Raw genomic sequence first — 7,996 nt, forward strand, 5'->3', positions numbered from 1 at the left:
TTTTAATTAATTCCTATAATCTATATAATTACTAGACCCGTTAATGGATCAGGCTTGGGCATAGATTTTGCCAAAATTTGAATGGGCTGAATCTGAAAGTTCAATTGCCCAACCTGTGAACAGATCTAATAATTACTCGTTCTCTCTTTCATACACATACACACATAATAACTCAATAACCCAATATTTAAATTCAAAACATGCAATTCTTAACACCTATAATTTTTCATATAAAAACCATAATTATGCAGTAGAAAGACTTTAACTAGGCCACCACTACACATATTAATATATTATATTTGTTTGTTAAAATCAAATATAGTTTGACTATTAAGTAAACCTTCTTTTGGATGTTTGTCCTTAAAATTTATATATAATAAATATTAAGTAAAATTTTATTGATATATTTTTTTTTTGAAAATTGATGCATGGGGTATGTATCTACACATTTTCATAAAATGTTCTGGCCATTGGTTTTTGGGTCGGCGGTTCGACCGTCTATTTCGAATGAATAGCCTATTTTGACAATAAAAATTAAATAAAAATAAAAATAAAAATGACCAAAAACCATTGAATAGGTCGATAGGTCGATGATTCGATCACCTGAGTCAACGGGTCATTGACTGATTCAATGATTTTTGGCTAGAGACCAGGTTTAGAGTAAAATGGAACCAGTTGCTTGGACGATTCCCAGGCCGAACGGTCTGACCATCCGGATCAACAGCAATTCAAAAACCATGCGTTTTATTTCTTCTATCATTTTAAAGTTGTCTCAATATCTTCACACTTTATATATATATATATATATATATATATATATATATATATATATATTTTATTTATTTATTTATTTAATGTTCAAGTAACTTATTTATAGTCGTATGTAAATACATGAAGGTCTTGATCCACGGTTTTAGGATTTTAGCTTAGGGAAATTCGCACGGTCATATCTGACTTTTGGTCATTTTTACCACCATATGTATTTAATGGTTTTGATAGCATTCGGTAGGTCATGAGATATAGTGGACCAATCACCAGTTCACCACCACATCTCTCTCTCTCTCGTTCAGAGATGGAATAACCCACCTCCTACTTTGATATCATTTCTAGGTCTCATGATTGCGGGGTATGATGATTCTTGACAGAGTTCAGTTCTTTACCAAACAAAAAAAAGGCCTTTTAGGGTTCAGTTTTATGATGCATTATTGCCCTTTTAATTTCTTTGGTTTAACTGTTTGTTGGTATGAAAAAGTTGATTATTCTCCTAAGAAAAATAAGAGGAATTGAATAAAAACAAGAAAGAAAATTTAACAACATTGACCCTATATATATATATATTAAACCGATCCATTCCCACCTGAGAGAAACAATTAATGCAATATGTGAAATGATCTCAGTCGTCACCTTGAGAAAGAAATTAACAATGTTTCTTTGAATCTCACAATGCAAAGAATGTCTCTCACTCTCTGTGTATATTGTCATGTAATGGAGAGCAACATCATCTGCTTGAACTCCTCGAAATCAAGCTGCCCGTCCGAGTTTGTGTCAAACCTGCAAACAATCTGCTCGCAGCCTCCGTCGTTCTCCGACCACAGCCCAAGTCTCACCAGCACGCTCTGAAGCTCCTCACAAGAAATGAACCCATCATTGTTCAGGTCGAACACCTTGAATGCCTGCATCAAGTCTTCATCTGCTTCCTCGACTGGATCAGATATCGACTTGCAGAAGAGGATGAATTCTTCTAAGTCTAGGCTCTTTTCTCCCACAATCTCTTCCAGGTCGCCTGGGACAATGTGGCTACCAACCTTGTCAAGGAGCCAAACTAGTTCATCAATGGATAGACGGCCGTCGCCATTGACGTCCAACCTCAAAAATATCCTCTCCAAGTCTGAATGATGAAGGTGGCCACCAGACATGTTTGTACAGATAGTTGCAAGCTGCAGGAGGAAATGAGGATTATATTGTGAAGGAAATCGTCCTAAATACTTGGTGAAGAAGAAAAATAATCAGAGCTCTGTAGTTGGAATTCTCTCAGCTAATTTCCTTGGCTCTTCCTTACTGGGTTCTGGACAAAATTCTATTTGCTTTCATCTTTGTGATAGAAACCGACTCATATATATATATATATATATATATATATACCAATTACCAACTGGGTTTTAATGAAATGACGGGATCCCTCCGGGGAAGGGGGAACGCTTCGCTGTTTGTTGGTTGTTTTCTACAAACAGTCAAACGTCTCCCAGGGAAGAGGGAGTTACTTCAACCTTAAAATGTACGATCAAGACAGGCTTTCTCTACTTAATCTGGATTATATTAGCTGTACTTTATGGCTGTGTTAGGGGCAGTTTAACCTATAATTACACCCCACGTCAGCCATGCAACTAATTAATTAAGTGAGGGATTAATTCTAGTGGAAGAAAATACATGGTTCTACCCCATTGGAGGAAACATGCGCACGTCCCAGCTAACAAGCCATTTTATACGATAAATATAAAGTTTAGGATTGGGGTTTAAGAGATTTATTCTTTATTATGAAGGGTTTAGCTAGAATTTTGATTTTAGGGTTTAGGGTTTAAAGGTTATTTTTGTTGATTAAAGGTTTAAGATTTAAGGGTTTAGAATGTAGAGTTTAGGGTTTAGGTTTTAGGGTTTAAATATGAAAATCAAGAGGTGGTAAGATGCATGTCGTCCAACGGGTAGGAGCTAAGTATTGCCCTAATCCATATCAAATTCTAACTTTATCATAACCACCTTATCTCAAATATGACTATTATGCAAAATTCATTTAATCGGGTTGATACATTTTCTAGGTTTCTATATTAAAACATTTAAAAGTTATTTCTATAATTAATAAAAACAATAAAACTTTACAAGTTATTGCTATAATTAATAATATGAAAATTTTGGTGGAATTCAATAGTTGTTGCAATAGGTGTTTAAAGTGGAATGCAAAATGATTTCTAAAATAAAAATAGATTAATTTTAGGGTGATTTCTCATATTTAATAAAACTTTTGGAGGTAAATGAAATAATCTCAGTCGTCAAGAATCACATTTAGTAGATAAATAGCCAAGTGGATTTACTGAAATGCTGAATGGAGCATCTTTTTCTATTTTGAAAAATTTCCACATTTTTTGTGCAGCACATATTTTAGCAGTTGCAAAACACCACCTTAGACTTTATAACAAAAGCATGATCAATTAATAATTTGCAAGAAAAAAGGCATTCATTCCAAGTTTCTCACCATCAAAATTGATTTTTTTTCCTTTCTAACCCACCGCCTGGAGGGCCCAAAAACTGATGGTCAAATTGGTTCTATTTTCGGGTCAAGCTTTAAAACCTTGATTAAATGCACAATTATTCAATTATTTTTTAATATTTAATTATTAATAATTATTATTTTACTAGTTATTTATTTAATTATTAATTATTTAATTATAATTTATAAATATGTATATATGGGAATATTAATTAATTGTTTGTTTTACATATTTAATACTCTAACTATATAATTATTATTTAACTATTATTTCATAATTATAATAATTATTTTTTATTTTCTTATTTGATTAATTAACTATTTTTATTCAATCACCTATTTAATTATTTTATTGTATAGTAATGATTATTTTATTATTTTGATATTTATTCATGTATTAATTAATGATTATCTATTTATAATTACTACTTACGTATTTATTAAAATAATAATGTAATTATTTATTTTAAATATCCAGGTCATGTAAATACATAGTAATTGTTTAGTATATATCTAATAGTATTAGTTAAATAATTAAAATAATTAATAAATAATTTCTAATTAATATTTTATAAAGTAGGATAATTATTGTTTTAGTTACTAAAATACTTATCAAAATAAATAGTTAATTAAAATACCTATTTTAATTAATTAATTATTAAATAATAATTACCCAATTAATTGTTAAATGCTCAATTCTTTAAATATTATTTAATTATTGATAATTTTTTTATCAATTCCACTATCTTTAATCATTTTATACAAAATTAATTGTTAATTAGTTTATTAAATAGTTAAACAAACTTCTTTATATCCATGGTTAAAATAGTCAATTGTCATTTTTCAAAACTCAACATTCACATGTCAAAAATTAGAACAACATTCTCTACATTCAAATATCAGCACTAAGAAAAGTTCACCAACTCCAATGTACCTTTAAAAGTAGTTATTACATTTTAGAAGCATTGGAATTTCAAAATTTATTACATACAAATGAATACTGACCTTAATTAATTTGTACTTGATTTGTCTTCAAGACTTGAGAAAAAGTGGTTGGCCAACGTTTTTCTGAGATTTGTTGACAAATAGATGCCATTAGGCACCACATCAGTGGAACAGTGAATAAGTGCTTAACCATTGAGGGAAACGTTAAAATGAAGCTTCCCCCAATGGTTGCATGCACATAAATCAAGACCAAATTTTATCAATACCTATGCATACGAATCAGCGTGATGGGATAAATGCTGATTTGGTGATGACATGACACCGTTTATCAAATAAACGGAAGCCATACCAAACACCTCCTAATTGTATTGCTTAGTGTTTATTATGACTTTCTGTCAACTTCTCACATGTGTTGGCTTTCTCATTATACCATTTGGGTTTATAGCTTTATAGGCCAGCATTTAAAGCCAACCATTCAAACCATGAGGTTCCATAATACCTTAAACAGTAGTTAGGGATGGGAAACTACTTTCCTAATAATATCAAAGAAGGTAGGTTGGGTTGGGTCGAGTTGTGGGTACCCACTGGGTTAACCACTAATGATACAAGTGTTAATTACTTAACAATTTTTTATTAATTTTTTTCACTTTAATCTACTCAAAATTATAATTCATAACTAATGCATTAATTTCTAATTAACTATTGCAAAAAATTATTGACTAAAATTATTTTCGTTTTGGACCAAACCTAAACTTGGTCAAAATGGTTCAATGGCTTAATCCGATGTGGGGCAATTCAATTCACCCATACTTTGATCTGAATTAACCTGAATACAACTAGCTGGTGGCCCAACCCAGTACCCAAACCAAATTAACCCAAACACAAGCATGCGATTTGGACTGTCCCAATTTGGGACTAAATGGACCCAACCACATCAAGTCCAAATTGACCTAGATCCGTTTAACATAGTTCAGATTAACCTGGTCATATTTGGTTTGAATATCCCAAATGTAACCAACCAGAAGGGTGGCACATGAACCGGCATGACCAATTTGGTTTGAATCATCCGATCCATATCCGAATGGTTCAACCAGGGACATTATAAAGCAGCCCACACCTGATTGGTTTGGGTTGTTCAATCCAGCATGAGTTTGAATGGCTCAACTGCACTTGATTCAATCTCGACCTATTTACGAACTCAAGCACATGGTTTAGGCTGGCCTGGTCCGGTTCGGACCCAAGCAGCTCAGTCATACCCAAAACCCAAATACAATCAAGTACTCTTAAATTTAATGTACATGTAATGCGATTTGAACCTTGAACACTTGTATAGAAGATAATCACTTTTACCACTAAGCCATGCCCAACTAAGTTCTCAAAAGAAAGTTTTAAGTTTTAAGTAATTCTCATAGAACTCAAGTTGTTCAAAGGTTAATGGGTTGTGCAGGTGAATTGGGTTAAGGCAGGTTTGGGTTGAATCCAACCCATTTACAACCCAACTCAAACCCACCTGGTTACCACCCCTACTAACGTGTGCATGCCTCTTAATGCCAATTATCATTTTGTTGATCATGAATCATTTATTGGATTTCTCTGGGTAAAAGAATGATTAATTTAATGGTTGGTTAAGATTGAAGGGGACCCATGTTGATCGTATGTGTTTTGGTGATAATAATAACGAAAAAGTACGGATAGGCTCAATGCAGATTTTTGAATTCTAATGTAGAGTTATAAACATTTAAAATGTCAAAAACACCCACTCTATACACCAATGCCCGCCCGTGAATGCCATTGGCATCAATTCCATGTTGACACCCACCCCAACTGTACTTTGGGCCTAAAAATTCTGACCCTAGGCTGAACCATCATTCACCCAAATAATAAACTCACTGAAAGTATTAATATCATGAAAAGACAATGAAAAGACAAATGTGCAATTCTATCTAAAGACTCCTTAGATGAATTGAAAAGACTTGCTGATAAACTCATTGACTTAACTAATAATCCAAGTTATAGGGGAACAACAGTATTAGATGATGGAATAAAATTTCTCCAAGCAAGAAATTATGCTACTGTTGAGTTGGGCCGATTTCTAGTTATTGGGCCTAGTTATTTATTTCTTATTTTTAAATTGTTAAGTCAGGAAGTTGTTGGGCTTTAGGCCCATTAATTTATGTTTTTAAGTTGTAATTGTTCAGCTACTTAAGTAGCCGCCCTACTAAGGGTATTCTTGTAAACTCTTATTCTTTTAAGTTGAGTATATAATACAAAGAGAGGTTGGCAGCCATAACTAATTCAATTCTGATTGACATTCTACTCCTTTTCTTCTCCTATTTTCTTCTCTACTGTTGAAATTCTTCACCTTCTTCTTCTTTCTCTTCACAAGGGATTTATCCAAAACTGCAATCAATGATTTCTACTTGGTATCAGAGTAGGCTGAAGGTTCCTTGAACCGTTCTATCATGCAGCCCTAGATTGGCCGATTGCATGGTGATTTAAGAGGCTGATCGAAGATCTTAGGTAAGCCTAGTTTTTGGTGGATCTGTTTGCCCTATAACTGGTCTAGGGTTTCCCATCAAAATTAGGAGAAACTGGAGAAAGGGGGAGAGTCCTGTTTCTGTTGGACTTTTCAATTTTGACCTAGGAAGTGTTGTTCTGATTTTTTAGGGTTCCTTGGAGTTTTCTGAGGGGGACGGTTCAAGTCCTACTTGTTTTGGAGGTTTTTGGAGAGAGCGGTTGCCTTTTCTCTCTCTTCTCCCATCTCGCAGAAAATGAATCTTTTGTGGGAGGACCATCTAGGGCACTAGAAGGGTGTTGGTACCAAAAGTGATTTATTTGATATTCTTGCATATTACAGTAACCTTCCATCCCCATTTTGATAATTATGGAGGGTAATGGAGTTTAAAACAAGCCCGGGAGTGAAATGGGACCACTGGGAGGAGGTACTAGAGACCTTTTCGGTAGGGGTGTTCATGGGTCGGGTTGGGTTGGTTTATTGGGGTTTTCCCAACCGACCCAACCTGGTCGGGTTACCTGAGGTGGAAACCGAAACCAACCCACTGATAGGCCAAACCGACCTGGTCGGTTTGAGTCAGGTTGGGTCAGTTTGAGTCGGTTTCGGTTTTGCTCCTATACAAAAGGACACCTAATTGAATTCTAATTGAAATTGCCTAATGGGTTGCCTATTTGGTGTAAAAGATTATAGAAAGTTAGAACTATGATAGATTGCCTATTCTAATTGTAATTGCCTAATGGGCCTTCTAGTTCTAGTAGAAGACTGGTTATAGTTAAGTAGGAAACTACTCAAACTAGGAACTATCGAACTTGTAGATGACTAGTTCGGTCCGGGTCTAGTTGGTTTCGGTTTTCACACAAGAAAACTGAAACCGACCCGATGTATCGGTTTCTATATTTTCCCAACCCGAAACCGACCGGTACTAATGAAAACCTGGCCGACTCGGGTTGGGTTGGTCTGGGTTAGTCGGTTTGGTCGGGTTGGGCATTCTTATGAACATCCCTATTTTTCGGGGATGGAACCATTACTACAGTTAAGTTGGATGGTTCAAATTACTTAGAATGGTCACAATCTACAAAGATGGCAATTGGTGCTCGTGGAAAATTAGGGTATATCACTAGTGAAGAAGTGAAACACGAAACTAACAGCTCCCGGTGGGTACAGAAAAATTATATGGTGATGACTTGGCTGTGTAATTCGATGTTGCCCCATATAAGTAAAATTTTTTTGTGGGCAAATACAACTAAGGAAATTTGGGATGGGGTTGTAGAAAC

At 34.3% G+C, this 7,996-nt stretch overlaps 1 pseudogene; it reads right to left on the reverse strand.

Moving 5' to 3' along the window:
• Window positions 1–1,306: 1,306 nt before the first annotated feature.
• Window positions 1,307–2,072, reverse strand: LOC148873869 (putative calcium-binding protein CML44 pseudogene; annotated as a pseudogene).
• Window positions 2,073–7,996: the final 5,924 nt, after the last annotated feature.

This window comes from Nelumbo lutea, chromosome 1, assembly GCF_056320005.1.
Source record: "Nelumbo lutea isolate HS-2025 chromosome 1, American lotus-T2T, whole genome shotgun sequence".
Classification (NCBI taxonomy): Eukaryota; Viridiplantae; Streptophyta; class Magnoliopsida; order Proteales; family Nelumbonaceae; genus Nelumbo; species Nelumbo lutea.